The 16,200-nt window shown below is 46.4% G+C and overlaps 1 protein-coding gene across 3 annotated transcripts in view; it reads right to left on the bottom strand.

Annotated features, from left to right (window-relative positions):
- LOC120950966 (dipeptidase 1) overlaps window positions 1-16,200 on the bottom strand; it is a 123,394-nt gene that overhangs the window by 29,426 nt on the left and 77,768 nt on the right. For all 3 annotated transcript variants that reach the window (XM_049605356.1, XM_049605357.1, XM_049605358.1), the window contains one exon: window positions 7,192-7,233. The gene's annotated coding sequence lies outside the window, so the exon portion shown is untranslated. The remainder of the gene's footprint in view (window positions 1-7,191; window positions 7,234-16,200) is intronic.

The raw sequence follows: 16,200 nt of genomic DNA, 5'->3' as shown, positions 1-16,200 counted from the left end.
ATTTATGCTTGAAAGTATGGAAAGCTGAAGCGTATAAATTATGCTTTGCTTTATGCATAATCTTCCCATAAAGTGGAAGTGGTACTCGCTACGCATTGAGCTTGCTCTCGTAGTGAAGCTCTATGAGGTGTGTGGTTTTGTGTCGGCTTTGTTTGCGTCTTCTGGCCCTTTTCTAGAAAAAAGGTATTAAAATGTTGCTTTTCAGGGTTTCTGTGCCTTTTAGCCTAAGGTGGTAATAGGTAGCATGTAAATGATTTGCCTGCTTTGTTCCTAGTAACAGGGCCCATTTTCTGCAACAGTAAGCTTCTTTCTTTCACACTCCATGTCAATATGCAACCATGTTCGGGTAAGGCTAACAAGCCCCCGGTATGTTCCCGTACAATGAATCATTTAATAACGCTGCACATCAGTGTAAAGGTTGTAGCGTCGAGCAGTTCCAAGCACAAAGAAGTAGCACCTCGCTCTCTCTCTCTCTCTCTCTCGCTCCCGGGTGAGAATGAACAGGTTTCCCCCTTTTCCACGAATAACGAAGCATTTGGCTGGGCAAGATATGAAGGGCCAAACAACATGAGCAGCAACACAAATGCAAAAAAAAGAAGTGGCTCATCTTCGCCACCGTTACACACTGCAGGGATTATTATTTACCTCGTTCGCACATGTGAACAACACACATGCACACACACGCGCGCTTTGCCACGTTTTGCCTCCCAGACGCCTTTATGCGCACATTCGTACGTTTTCACATTCGTTTTGAGGGATGGATATTACTGCTGAGCAGAGTTATTTTTTTCTTTCTGTTCTGTGCTCTTTCCTCGTCAGCATGTGTTTTTGCCTTTGTTGTGTGCCCGCCGTGCCCGTGCTCCTGCCAGCGCTTTGAAGCGATTGTTTTCGTTTTGCGAACTACAAATCTCGCACAAAGAACCGACAGAACGGTGGGGGTAGCGCCAGCGCCGCAGCATAGTGGCAGCCAAATGGCCATCGCAAATGAATGTGCGCTGGTGCGCCTTTGACAGATAGACGAATGAATGGAATGGAGTCGTTGTTGTCGTGTCGTGTCGAGTAAACCTCGTTAGTGAGTGAGTAATGGAAATGGTGCAGATTCGTACACCTGATCGTACGTGTCAGTGTCGGAGATTTACGGTTCCGTCCGTGCTGGGCTTGGACGGGGAGGCCGACGCCGTTGCAGGAGCGCGAGAGCACGGCTATAAGCATAAGGTAACGTTTTGCAACATCCAAGCGGGGCGCTGACCGGAGGCAACAAAAAACAAAGCCCGCAGTCACCAAACGATGGGCGCAGTGTTATAAAGCGGAATTGAATGTAACTTTTGAGCTCGTTCGCCGGAAGATTTAGTGAGCAAGGATGGTTGTTTCGCCCGTTTCGGTAGTGTAAATCAGAATTAATCAGAGCGTAACCCGATCACTGTTCGGATTTTTGTACGACAAACACCGGCACAGTTTTGCTTTTGTGCAGTGGTATTCCAAGAGGAATGCCAATTCCATTATCACGTTACGGTATGATTGTTTTTTTTTTATTTCCAAAAAGGCAAGCAATAATGCTATAAATCAATTACGTTCGGCAAAGGATCAAAGCAGCACTGCAGCACAAATCCACAAAATTAACCGTTCGTGACCGATTGATGATTTTTCGCCAGCGCACCAACGCCCCCCCGTGTTGATTTGCCATTTGCCACGTGAGCATAAAGTGGCACGTGGGGCGGCAAAAATTGTCACCTTGTGCGCGCGTGTGGCGCACACAAATTGAAAGGTTAAAACACACACTGACCGAACGGGCCCGCCCGATTCGCTCGACTTCCGCCTGGAAGCACCACAAAATCGCCCAACTGCTGACAAGTGTGAAACAAGCGAAACAATGGTGCGAGAGAAAGCTCTGTGGCGGCGCGGGGCAGACGGGAGGGGCGAGAAACTGTTGTCAAAGTACGAAATGTTTGCCACGGGAAGCTTCCGCGCGTATGCTGAACGCTCCTCCGTCCCATTTGCGTTGGCGGTGATGTACTCGTATCATTTGCATATAAATTATTTGATTGCAAATCGAGTTTCGCACGGTTGAAGCGCCTGTTCCTGTGTCGACCCCAACTGGGAGGCGTTGATTACACGCTGGGAGGCAGCGGTGTGCTTGTCTTTCCGGTCCCGAAATCAACAGCCAACAGCCACGCGCGTGATCCGCCAGACAGCGCAAGTAGAGTGCCGCCGGTGTAGAAGGGTAGGGTTCACCGCCAGTCACGAATTTTCACCGAATGCGTGTCACGAAGCGCCATGAATCGTTTCGCCTGTCAGACGGTAATGTCTGCTGAGGTCGGAACCGGGTGACACTGTCAATTAAAAACTGAAGGTGTGTGTGTGTGTGCGTGTGTGTGTGTGTGTGTGTGTGTGTGTGTGACGTCGAAAAATAGCGAAATCTCTGCCGCTCTGGAACGCCCACGACGCAATGGGAAAGTTGTGCGGTCGGGAGCAATGGTGTTTTGTTATTTCTGTTCCTAGAAAGCAAGGGTGGGTTGCCCTTTTTTTCAGCTGAAACATTAAGTCTCGATGGTGATGATGACAGCAAACTGCTAATTAATATGCTGCGGATGAGTTTAATTATCATAAATCGTGTTTAGGTGTAATGAAACAATTTCGTGCGCTCGCAGAGATCGTAATGCACTTAGTGCGATTTCTTAGAAATGAGACCGAAAAACGTTTATACTGAATATGTGTGGCTGAAGGAAACGCGCTCGGATGGGTTGATTTTTTAACAGGTAGCAATTTTGATGAAACTCTCGCACAAAAGCATATATGACGCTTTAACGATGCTCCTCCATCAGCGCTGGCACTCTGATTGATCATTAAATCACAAAAGGGTAAAAACAGTGTGTCAGTACTGTGAGTCACAGCGAATACAACCACTCAAGCGTGTGGTACTGTGAAACATGAATTAGATTTTACGTTGAAGCATTTTACTGTATTTAAATTATTGAATCGAGTATTTATTTCTATACATTTTCGTTATTTGGAAAACGTCATCAAAAACAATCGTTTCGTTGAGTATCATACACATCAGTTTTGCTTAACTACTTACACAACTTTATCATTGTGATCGAATGAAAGTGTCCGTGAAACTATAAGTTTTTAATCCATATTTTACACTTTTTAGTCATATTTAATGTTCAAGGAAAATTAGAGTGGTCCCGTAGTACAGTCGTCAACTCGAACGATTTAATAAAATGCCCGTCATGGGTTCAAGCCTTCAATGGACAGTCCCCCCGTTGGAAGGACTGACTATCCGGCTGCATGTTAATGAATTGTGAATTGCAAAACGGGGAATTAGAAAATGAAGTAAATAATTGGGAACAACATAACCCAAGAGACATTTGTTCTAAATTTTTAACCATGATCTGCTCGAATGATGCTCGAGATACCAAAAAATATGGATTTGCGTGTGATAAACCGTGTAGAAAGTGTCAAAATTTCGTTTGTGCGTGCGAATGACCTTCTTTTATTGGATGAAGTTGGCGTCCAATTCGTTTAAGATTAATTTGCTTGAATATTGGGTGAAACAAGAAGGCACCTAAATTGACTTTTTCGAGCACAAATAATCGGGAATTTGAAACTTAAACTGGAGCCTTCTTTAAAATGAACTGTGATGCGGCTTTTTCGTTACTTTCTTCTAGAATCGCTCGGAAATGATGTTTCCTATCGTTATAGTTGGTCATGTTCCCATTTTATACTTCAATAACACCAATTTTCTATAGAATAACGTCACACAAAATTCGATTTAGTTTTTCATTTAAAAACCATGGTTGCGCATATGAATGAAAAATGAGCTCGACGACATCGTCCATCCATAGAGGAATGTCTAACTTACAAACTCACCAAATCTTGGCGCTTTCAACACATTTGATCACACGCAAATTCACAATTTCAAGCGTATCGAGTACTAATCGAGCAGATATGGGAAAACAAATTTGAGCAAATGTCACTTGAGACATTTTTTACGGCGTTATTTGGTGAAAATTTGATGGTTTTTTTGTATAAAATAAAGTATACGACCAGTTGGAAACGTTGTTTCCCAAAGGATAGAGAAGAAAGCATCGAAGAATACACTTCAAAGTTTAAATTTTAAAGGGTTCGTTCTAAAAGTCCCTTAAACTCGTGCAGTTTAAGGGATGTTTAAGGTGCCAATGTTAGTTAGTTGTTCCTTTAGTATCTCATGCTGTACATTTTGACGTCGTTTGATATGTGTAGTGGTCATAAATAAGCAATATTTAACGTTCACTTTCATACAATCACTTAATATTTCCCATTGATAGATTGTTGCTTGTATTGTCAAGTGTTTGTTAAACTATTCCTGTAATTACGTCCATAAAGTCGTTGTTCGTCCATACCTGTGTCCTTGCAGCGCTCACCACTTAAGGTCTAAGGAGCTTCCCAGTGCCACTGCTCGCTCTTGCGCTAGCAGTTTGCCATCGCATTTCGGACCATCAAGCCTTCGAAGCTCGGTGAAAGCCTAATAATTCGTCGAAAGAAACTACACCATCAGGTGTGTAAATTAAGTGGCACATGAGACTCCCCCTCCTCCCAGGATGCATAGCAGCAACACAAGGCCCGAAGCAGCACCACATCGCCTTGCTGCTTCCTTAGGCTACGGTGGCTGGCTAAAAGCATGCAATATCCTCGGGCAAGCCACTTACCCCGGAGCGGCATAATGGACGAGCCAGTGCCGGCAGCGACGAGCGATACGGAGCATTTTAACAAGATGTTAACAGTCGGAAGCTCCCTGCAGCGACAGGCGGGGGAAGGGCAGCGTGAGGGCAATTGGCGAAAGGCGAAACAACAAAAACCGGAAGCATTTGGTTCGTTAAACATCCGCCCCGGTACCCCGCTAGCACGCCCTGTCAGCCCTGCCCAGTAAGGGTAGATTCACTTACGTTTCGAACGTTTCGGGCTCGGTTTTTGTTGATTATCTTTCGCTTACAAGAAAAACGAGCCCACTCCGCTATCAGCATAAATCTGACACACCGGTTCTTGAGGGATGCGCTTGGCTTGGGTGGGTGTGGGTGTGTTCAGTCCCCGTTTGCATGGGCGCGCGCGTGTTTGAGGATGTCTGCTAATAAAAAAACAGACACACACACACGACAACAATGGTTCTTTGGAACGAAACGCGGCGAGATGAGAGATAGAGGCAGCAAGGATAAACCCATGAACGGTTGGCAGTTAGGGAAAATATTTACCCACGGGGTTTAATTAAACGCTGTCGGCACGTGAGAAGCGGCAAATGACTCCCACAGTTCAACGGCCGCCCCTGTCCCGCCGGCCTCTCGCCGGTCTTCAGAAAAAAAGGTTCGTGACTATTTGCACATACACACACACAAACACGCTGGCTGGCAATCGTGCATGTTGCTTGCAGCCTTCCCGTGTGCACACGGCAGCCGCCGTGCCCCACCGTCGACCGAGTTGAGGATTAGTCTTTCGCACGGAAGGTTTCCACCTCGAACAGCGCGACTCACCTGTGTGCGTGTGTGTGTGTGTTTGTGTTGGTCGTGTTGTACCTGTCAGCCAAACCGGGGCAGGTGGGGGGGGGGGGGGGGGGTTTGAGCACAGCCAGCCAAGAGCCCCACGGCCTGGCACAAGCACAATGAAAAGCGAAAAGTAGTTTGAAGATTTTGAAAATGAAAGGCACACCTGAAATGGAACAGACAAGCACAGGCGGTGTGCTGCGTGAGGGTGAACGCTCCAACCATCGCCCTTGAAGGGTGCAAAAGTTTTGCACCCCTCCCCATTCGCTGCCGCCGCACCACACGAAACCTCGTCACGATTTGTACGATCGTTTAGCGAATTGATGAAATGGCTGGGGAACTGCCGGGGGAGGTGAGCGCCAAACCGTACCACCGCAATGTAAATAACGATGAAAACATTTCCCAGCCAAGTCAATCACCCGTGGCTTAGTGCAAAAGTTGGCCAAAGTTCAATCGACCGTGACCGAGTATCGCGCAACCAGGACGGTGCGCCGAGATGATGTATTGGCGGTCGGTAAGGTCGACGTCGTGCAGCCCCGGTCTCTAGGGCGAGGGGACCGGTGTTAGGAGCTGGCTCTTAAAGTGTTTTTTCAAGTGGGAGAGACTGCGCTTCGGTGGAATTTAAATGCCGGCTCGCCGGTTTAATTGAGTTATGTTTGTTTGAATGTATTTTCTTCGAATGAGTTCACAAATGTTTGTTATCATCGTTTAGGAGGGGAGACCTTCTCTAATGTAGGCAAGTATGAAGCATGTACCGAGTGTATCACAAACTGCACAGACATTGCAACTAATTGGAGACAACAAATCTTGGTTTATAATTTCGGCCATTAAATTATAAGTGAAGTGGCCCCGTGTTTTATGCTCACTCACACCGCTTTGCCCAGTGAGAAACAACCCGTCCTTCGAATGATGGAAGCGGCTGGGACCGGTTGGGTCAAATTACAACCACTCACCCATCCCCGTGGGAGTCGGCATGGTGCAATAAAACCAGAGAAGGGCACATCTTAAACAAGTCCTTCTCGCAACCGAGTGACAGCTTCCCGGTCACTGACGGAACAGGCAACGGTAAGTGTTTCAACAAATTTAGCTAGTTCCTCGCCGGGCCAGCGCTCGACGCTGGACCCATCAGTCTTTTGGGTCGCGTTTCATTTTACGATCGTCTTTCGCGTACCGCACAGTGCAGAATAAAACCTCCGGGACTGAAAGGTGGTTTTCATATTTCTACCCACAGCGCCATAGCCATAGTTTTTTGGGCTTTCGCATGGCCCGGTGGAAGGCGGGCGGCAACTGGAAGCGCTGTTTTATTTTGCGCTCCTTTACAGTACACCTGATACCCGTCCAGTAATGTTGCTGCTGCTGCTGACGTGGCCCCATCCTGTTTCGCATTCATTTCTGCTGGTGTCACTTTTAATGAAACCGAATTTCTTTTTAAACCACCTTAATGGCTTTTTCTTATCAACGCCGGACGAAATGTCTCATTACACGGGTGTGCGGTGCGCTGTATTCATCTTTGAATATGTCATTACGATGGCCGGGCGAGTAAAGTGCAGGACATGACTTGTTTGTCCGGTGTTTTAATGGGCTTCTGGCCGTACGGCACAATAGTTTTTGCAGATGGCAGGTGGCAAAAAAACAGCGGGGTAAAAGTAGAAAATAGAGTCGTAAAAACAAAACTTACCTTACTTTCAAACCATAAATGATGAAGCAGTTCGTGCAAAATCTGAAAAGAAACAGAAAAATTTCCGTTAGTCATGTGAACCGAAAAGGGAACAGCAATGTAATGAAAAATGACTGCTTTTGTAAGAAGAATAGCATACGCTCGGGCTGAATATGATGCTGATTGCATAAAAACATTCTACGCGAATTCATAGTTGGAATGGAAATTAACACGAAGCGCCTGAAGATATGCAATTCGATGCAGGTAAATACTCATTTTAATGTTATGGCAATTGACATAGAATTTCGATATGGCTCCTGTAGAGCACCTATAGACACAAGCATCCCTTTGAATAAGATTTGATCCCTTGTTAATGTCCCTCCGGCAATGATTCAAATCTGACTGCTTTCGCAAACTATTCACATCTTAACACTTAATAATGCCGACTGGTGGCTAAAATCTTGAGCTAGGACTGACTGTTTGAAAGCTTTCCCAGCACCCTGTTTGCACCTTTTATTTGACAAGGGAGCATACGTCTGTTCCCGTCGGCAATATCTTTGCCATATTATTTGCCTGCACCAGCATCGGCCCCGGCGGTCAATTCAAATTCGTAGAAATATCTATCCAACGTTAGTCCTGGCAAAGTAGAGCAATGCGAAGGCGTGCCCAGTGATGGAGCTGATCGAACGCATCCCTTTCGGATCGGATTTGCACCAAAGGCTGAGAAAATCACCGTGACGAAGGCAGGCCGGCGACACGTTGGGGATGGGTTTCATCCCGATTCCATTAGCCGGTTTTTTCATCCGATGTGCCGGTACGTCGCAGTACGATTGCCCGGGCACTAGTGGCGTGTGGAACGAGCCCAGGTCTGCCACTGCACGAGCGAGACTGTAGCAGCGCAAGTGAAACGTACCACGTCGGGTGCAACCGTCCCCTTTTCGAGGTGACGCATAATCCTCAGATAATTTGCTAGCGATATAGCTTCGAAGCAACCTCCAGCCACGTTCGACTAGACTGAGTGGGTGTGGGCAGAAGCGGGCATGAATGAGCTGGTGGTTGGTTACCTTTTTTACGGTAGCCCCAAGGCATCGGTCTCGGGAAATGAGATAGACGAATGCGCATCAAGACCCGGAAAAGGACCGGCCGTTCGACGGTAGAAAGGGTTTTCATCAATCGGTCACTTCGGAGGCTCGAGGAAGGACGAAATCTGCCTGGGGTGAAATAGAAACAGAAAACATTTATCTATTTCCTCATCGTCGTCGTCGTCGTCGTCATCGTTTGGGATGCCATTGCTCCGGTTGCTTTAGCAATTTTCGTTCTTTTTTATTATTGTTGTTGTTGGGATACCGGTTCCCAGTGCCCAGTGGCGAGTGTTTATCACCGGAAATTCACATTCCGATGTGTTCGGCTGCCGGAGAGGATTATTCAAGCAAAATAGATTTGGTGAGCAATTTTTTTTTATATTCTATCTTATCACCAGTACCAGACTGGGTAGCTCGCATTCTTGCGCCTGCTGAAGATGAAAAATCTTTACATTTTTATCGCCCAAAAAGGACTGCAAGGGAGACAGTACAAAGGTACCTGCTAGCAGTAGGCATTCTGTTATTCTTTATTTCGATCGTTTTGCCGATCGTTTCGAAATGAAATGTGATCCTTTTTCTTTGCACTCCTTTGGCACGGCCTAAAGTTTTGTGGGCATGATAGCGTGGGAAAAACATTTTATTTGCACCCTCCCTTTGCATCTTTTCCAAAAGCAAAGCAGGAAATCCCTTCGGCAGGAATATTATGCGGCACAAAATCACATCATCGGGTGCGGTGGCTTCTTTTAAGCTGAGGTAAAAGGAAAGTTTTGGCAGTTTGCTGCTAAAGTCTGGAGGAATATAGGGGATGCAAAATCGGTCCTTTACCGTCACGTAAAGCGCATCAACGTGTTTGAACATTTGCACGAACGAAAATTTGTCCCATTTTGTTGCGTTTGTGAAATGCAAATGAAAGGAAAGAAAAAAATTCGCTAGAAAAGCGAGTTAAAGATTTCGATTGCGAGCAAGAAGGCAACAGCACCTGCAGTTATACTTGCCGTTGAAACGATTTATCTGTGCACGTGTATTTAGAGCATCTAAACCAGGCCTAGGGTAATCTGATGCACCGGAGTCAGCATACGATGGGAGCGTCTCTGTCGTCACAAATTACCCTTTGCGAGTGCAGCACTAGGGCATGGCTCCGAGGCTCGAGGGCTTTGAAATTTGAGCTCGGCATGATTGAGCACGAAACACCACGTCCCTGCTGTTTGAAGATCGACTGAGTGAAGTAATCATTCTTCTTGCGTGCGCTGGAATGAAGTGAGCTCGCCTTTCTGCAGTGACGTGACTAGATCCGGATTGTTTCGGAACAGAGCATCCCATCCTCTGTTAGTGGTCGAGGTCGCGTACATTCTTCCCTGCTAGCGTGTGTGTGTGTATGTGTGTGCGTCAAAGCAAGTAGAGATGAAGGTTCGATGGAGTAGAAGTAGAACCGGTAACATATGTATGGGATCTTGCCAGTCTGTGACCACCGTATGTGTGTGTGTGTGTGTGTTTACCCTATGTGCCATCGGAGCTCCATTAACTAGATTCGACTTTTCTTCGGGATGTACGGTACGGTACGGTACGGTAATAGCTTTATAAGTGATGAAACATAATACGCTCTCACGATGAGAGGGGAGGATCGTTTCGGTCGTGGGAAAAAGGAGTACTCCGTGCCACGTACGAGCAGCTTGAAACTTTAGACTTTTGTTTCCCACACAAGATGCGGATCCAGTTCGGGAGTTTGGGTTGAGCGGTATGGCAACAGCCGTTTAGTTAAGCTTTTGCCCGATAGCGGAGTGAATTCTCTTAAAGCGACCGTTCCTATGGCAGCCAGTTTCGTGCCAGTTTAATACGTTATTGGTTCGCAATCATTATCCCTCGTCGTGTGTAGCAATCAATCACTCACGCGCAGGTAGCAAAAAACCGACATGCTATTATGTTATTCGAACAATTTACTAATGTAATGCTATCGGATCCGTCACGCTGTTTGCGGCCAGTAAATAATTACAGTGATTGAAATGGTAATCACCGTCTGATTCTACCCCTAGCAAGCGCGCTAGAAATTATTGTTCTCGATTGAAAACCGGTACAATGATGAAGTTTAGCAAAAGCGCGGGGGGTATTTTTTTTATTTAATTAGCGTAATTAGCGTCGCGTTGTTTTGCATAATTTCCAAACCAACTCCATCCAGTTTCGCAATCGATTGCAGTCGGTTTGTCTAGCTCCGTGCGATGGAGCGCCTCAACGATGCTAGCCCGACGGAACAACGGCCAACAGCATCCATCCAGCGAAACGATCCATCAACTGTGCTGCCAGACGTTGGCCGATTTGCGGGGTGCTTCAATGTACGACCATTATCGTACACGACCAATCAATGAACTATCGGGCGAATAAATAGCATCAACAAATCTGACTCATTACACGCCAAATGATGGTTCATTTCTCTTCGCCAGACGACGCACCGGTCGGTCGGATGGGCTCGTTACGCGGCACGCTCGGCACGTAAACAGGTGAGGGCCCCTTTTTAGCACAAACCCCCAGCTCCCGCCAAAAGGGAGCAAGAATTAGAGCAAAAACAATCACGATCACGCCCGCCCGCCCCGGGTGGATAAAAGGCCGTACTATGGGGTTGGTTTTTTGGATGCCGGGTTTGGCCGAACTACTTGCAGCAGGTGCGTCCCGGCGCACATGTACGATACCGAGCTGTCTGCCGATGAAGTGGTGAAGTGGCCGCGGTGGTAAAGATTGAACGGCGATACTTTATCTTCACCCTCGTTAGCTTCTCCCAGCTCAGGCAGCATCGGCATCCATCGGACTCTCTTAACGGCAGCAACACTTCACTTTGAGTTCTGCACTCAATAGCGCCTAGCTGGATCTAGGCACCCAGAGTAAGTGGTGGAGTGGTGTCTTGGGGGGAGGAAAAACGCTTCAGGCATGTTTGAGAGTTCATTGGGCAGCGAACGTACGGTACAGGTACAGGGTTAAATGTACCGTGACGGGAGTTTGGTTCACTGTAGGCTGGAAGCGAATCTCACCATTCCACTTGCACCTGTGTGGCCTCCTGGCTGGCCTGGGCGGGCTGGTGGATGAAGAGTTTATGTTTGGCACAATGAGGTTCATAAAATTTCACTTCCGCTTGTCGGTGAGGGTTTTATTGACGCTTTAGTGTATTGATGGTGTGCACCATTCAAGGGACGCTCGAGAGTCTTATTTGCGGATATAATTCGGTACAAATGAATGTTTTATGACAATCGGGGAAAAATACGATTAGTGACACACTGACAGTTTTGTTTTGGTTTTACGCTTTCATTTAATGGTAAAAACATTCCACTATTTCTATGAAAAAAGCAAAAATAGTTTTTAAAAACTTTTACACTGAAATAAAGCTCGACACATTTACAGTACAAAACGTAACCTGTTGCACAACCTGCAGTCTGTTCAACTTATCGACCTTATACTCATTATGCTAATGCTACAAACATTCCACCCGCTCGCTGTGCAGCATCTGCTGCTTTCCAATTCCAATTTGCATCATAACGAGAAACAATTACCTACGGAAGAGCCAGGCGCGCCCCAAGCAGTTAATAAAGCACCCGTCCAACGATCGGGCAGACAGAGCAAATTGACATTTCTGCCCGTCTCGTGCGATTAATAATGTCCCTTTTCGGCCGGCATGCAATTAATCTTTATTTACGAGGACGCCCGAGATCCTTCGAGTCGGGTTTCCTCTTCTGCGAATCGCTTTTTTGGGCGGGGGTAGATCGTAATTTGAGCATTCCGCTGGCCATCAAAGAAGGTGATCTGATGCGCCGCAGCACTTGAACGGCCAGCACGCCACCAAGGCTTCATTTGTTTGTCGATTTGAGTGTATGTTTTTACCACCATCACCTTACGCGTTTATTGCATTGTCAGCGCCCCGCACCCAGCAGCGAGCAACGGTAACGGTCATTATTGAATACGAGACCGAGAAAGGTGAACGACTGGAGAGGGGAAAAGGAAATTTTAATTACTTGTTTTGCTCTCTCCCTCTTCCATTATGCTTGCCATCCTGCTTCCCACGAAGATGGCATTCATTCGTTTGCATGCGACGAATGGTGAACTTGATCCACGATCTAGGCTGGGAAAGACATTCCCTGGGGATTGAGTGGCACCGTCTGGTCGCAGGAAAAACACTTCAAACGGGGAAATTGAATATCGATTTTCAAATTAAAAACAATCCAAGCAATTGATTAATTGTCACACCCGTGGCGGTAGTCGACGTTCCAGTGCCATTTTCTGTGCTGGTAAAGGCACACGATCCAGGTAGTGTCGTCGCGTTTGCTGATTGGAAAAGAATTCCGCGAAATGAGTTTCCACTTTCGTCGTTCTATCGCATCGGTTGGGGAGCAAAAGTCAATTGGTCGTGTTTTGGTGGAAGTAGAATAAAAGTAAAGGTGGCATGACTCGAACTGAGTGAATTAGAGCGCGATCCATGTTAAGACCAACACGTACTTACGGGTATCCTTTGGTTGGGTCGAGTGTTTCTGTGTGGGATATGTTTCTAAGAGGGAAAATTCCCTTTAATTTCAGTTGAGCAATTTGGTGATGTTTCAGAAAAATAAAACATTAATTTGTTTAACAAACGTACGAACGCTTCTGCAACAAGGATTCCTGTTTTATTGCTACTGAAAACAAACGGTTCAAAATAAAATCAGTTTCAATTCTCCGAAAACAGGCACCCCCAACCTGTCCCACCCATAAAATAGAAGAAAACCATCTGGCACACTGATTGCTCCGAAATCGATCACGGTACAGTCGGGCGGGCGAGCTCATTACAGTAATGATTTGTCGAGTGTTTGGGGGAAAATAGAGCAAGAAAAATAAAACCCGTGCGCGCTTGCAACTGACGCAACCGAACGCGATTCCCCTACCGACGGGGTATTTTCTCTCTCTCTGTGTCTCTCTCTCTCTCTCGTCCTTAGATCCGTCAGCTTTACCCCGTTTGCTGTGCATTCGATTCCGTGGCCAAAACACACACCACACAAAAACGTGCTTTCACCGGGCTCCGTACGGCAAAGCGATGAAATAGGAAATAAATCATCACAATCGAAACCCGGCTGCTTGTCGCTAACGAGGGCGAATAGCGATGACATCGAATGGGAGTGATGGGCAGCGGGGATGACGAGAGGGCAAACGTGGTGGTGGTGGTGGTGTCGCTTTATGCCAATGAAAATCATTCGTTGAAACTGTGCCAATCGAAGGCAAAAATGGTCAGAAGCGCAGACGAAGAGAGAGAGAGACAAGAAACAGGTGGTTGGCAGCTTCGCGGCGACTACAGGTGATTTTGCTCGACCCGCCTCTCTCTCTCGAGGGTCCGCTTTTGCCAAAATGAAAGGTTTGTTGATAATTTTCACTGAACGATTTTGTCATTTTCACAATCGTCCTTTCCGCAAAGCAACCGAGAACAGGCAGAACAAAGCAGGAAGTTCGGGCCGCCCGAAAAACCATTCAATTTCAACCCCAGCGGCTAGGCGGATTTGCTATTTTCATCATTATCTCACCCGACTGCCGGGCTCGAGATGCTTGGCGTTGGCGTTTTTCATTCGCCAGTCAGATGGTTGGTTTTGCGTCCTATTAAAAATAAGTTTTGGTAGTCTCCCACCGTGGCCCATTCGATGGTTCCTCTTGAGCGGGGAATGAAATGGTGCCTGAAATAAATAATACGCGACAGTCATCTTTCTTTACACCGGTGACACAACCGCAGCAAACAACACCCGCACGAAGCGCACGAAGCACATGAAACATTCGCACAAGCTTTTGGCTTGCTTTTGTAGCGCTCGAAAATCACCTGAATAGGTTTGGAAATGAAGTTTCCGTACTGGTTTGGCAGGGACAGCCGATGGGAGCTGGAAGATAGGCACGGGCGCAGTACTTTGTTGGAGTGTTTGTGAAGAGTCAAAATGAGGAGGTTGGCTTGCTTTTTGTTGTTGCTGTTATCTTCTCTCCAGCTAAGAGGAAGAAGCAGTAGGTGGACGGATCAACCAAGGGTCGTCTCCGTTGTCGATATCGTTAAAATTCAATCAAGTTTATAATGGCACAGGGCTGTTGATTTTGAGAAACTGTTGAATAATATCGCTCTCGTACGCCATGCGCAAACATCCGTTTAGCCTTGGAATGCGAGAGAGAGAGAGAGGTGGAGGGGACGGAAGAAGCCGAAATTCTCCCACTCTTACTGACACACCCACACAGAAAAGGCAATTCGGCTTAATCGCTTGCCCTGTTGCTGGTCCGCTGCTCGATGTTCGGAGTGTGTACGGCTTACCTTACCTCAGGCCTCCGAAGAAAGCAGTGGATTATATCACTGTGCCAATATTTGATCGATTTGCTGCAAAGTCGGGAAGGATAAGGAGGGGGCGCAGTGACGCCCAGCTGGGGCCTGGAAGGTGGCGTTGTACATAAATAGAACATCAGGCGTCCATTAGAGTAGGCTTCGGCGTAAACATAATGGCGGGTCGTTTGTGCGCTAAGGTGTGACTGCTGTTCCTGTTTGGCAATTACGTTCAGTGATTCTAATTTCGTGCACAATGGACCTTTGATGGCATATTGCGGAAAAAGGCAATAGCGATTCCGGAAGAGCAGTAATTGATTTTGGTTGATTGGTTTTTTCAGGCGGTTCCGTTGAAAAATTCAAGTTTAAAAATAGTTGCCGCAAAGTAGTGTAGTGAAATTTAATGTTAATCGCTGTGGGCGCCTAAAGGTAGGCTATTCTGGAGACATTTTCATTATTTTAGCCCGTTGATAGTACAACTAAGTAGTTTTATTTATTTGTTAAAAATATTATTATTGAATTTTTTATTATTGAAACTAAATCTAGGTTTATTTTCTGGTGGTTAACTTCAAATTGACAAAACAGTTTTCATCAATATACAGCCACGTTGAAGGATTTTGTCCGGATAGTAATGACCTAAAGCCTCGACCAAAGTAAATCGACAAACACTATAATGAAAACATAAGATAAGAAACAAATACAACCTTAATCACATTTCCAAACCACATACCCATTCTCAAACAGATTCACACCTTTGGCCAAACAAGAAGGCGTCAATGTGAAAGATATCATCACCATCTCCCCCTCACCGGGCGGCCCACGACGGCAATGCGTGTTTGAGCGTGTTTATTTTCATACTCAACCGGATACACCGATGCGAAAGCCCAAATCCTGGACCATCGCGCTCGGCCGGCAGCCGGGCACAAACGGTGGTGAATATTTTATGCTCAATCGGGTCGCTTTCCTTTAGCCCGCCTTATGTTGAACCTTTTTTTTTGGTTCGTTGTGGCTCTTTTTCTTATTGGTTCTTATTGGTATTGGGATGTTTTCGGGTTTTGGCGTGAGTATACCTCCGTAAAGAGAGTTGTCAGCGAGTGCTTTAGCGCGCTATAAATATTTGTGAGACATTGAAGGATTTTCAGCAGATCTTGAAGAATGCCAGAATTCATTTCATCCACGGACAGCCACGTTGCGGTGATGTAAAGGGCCACTCGGGATGGAAAGTTTCCTTCCATCGATGAGTGGAATGAAAAGTAATTCAATAAATCTTGAAACTTCCTAACCAACTCGCCCCGGCCTCGACCAACCGTGGTCTGGTTGGTTGGTTGAAGTTGATTTTAAGGAGCAAACAGGAATCCTTTTTCCACCCTGTAGCGTTGTGCTCGTGACAGTTGACAACGCACCTAAATTACATTCACACACAGACACACACATACTGTCACATTTTGGTCGAATGTGCCCGCCTCGTAGAACAGAGGCAATCAATGGTCTACGACGTTTTTTTTATATACATTGTGCTCTCAATCCGTAATTTGGATCCGAAAGAGAAGAAACCCGAGCAAACGTAATCATCGAGCTATGTTTGAATTGCTCACTGGCCCAAATTTTTGCGAGTGTGTATGTGTGCGGTTTTGCTCCGTGTCGTAGCGTAATCGACAC

Source organism: Anopheles coluzzii, chromosome 2, assembly GCF_943734685.1.
Source record: "Anopheles coluzzii chromosome 2, AcolN3, whole genome shotgun sequence".
Lineage (NCBI taxonomy): Eukaryota > Metazoa > Arthropoda > Insecta > Diptera > Culicidae > Anopheles > Anopheles coluzzii.
The sequence above is the reverse complement of the archived record's forward strand: the minus strand, read 5'-3'. Positions and strand labels throughout refer to the sequence as shown.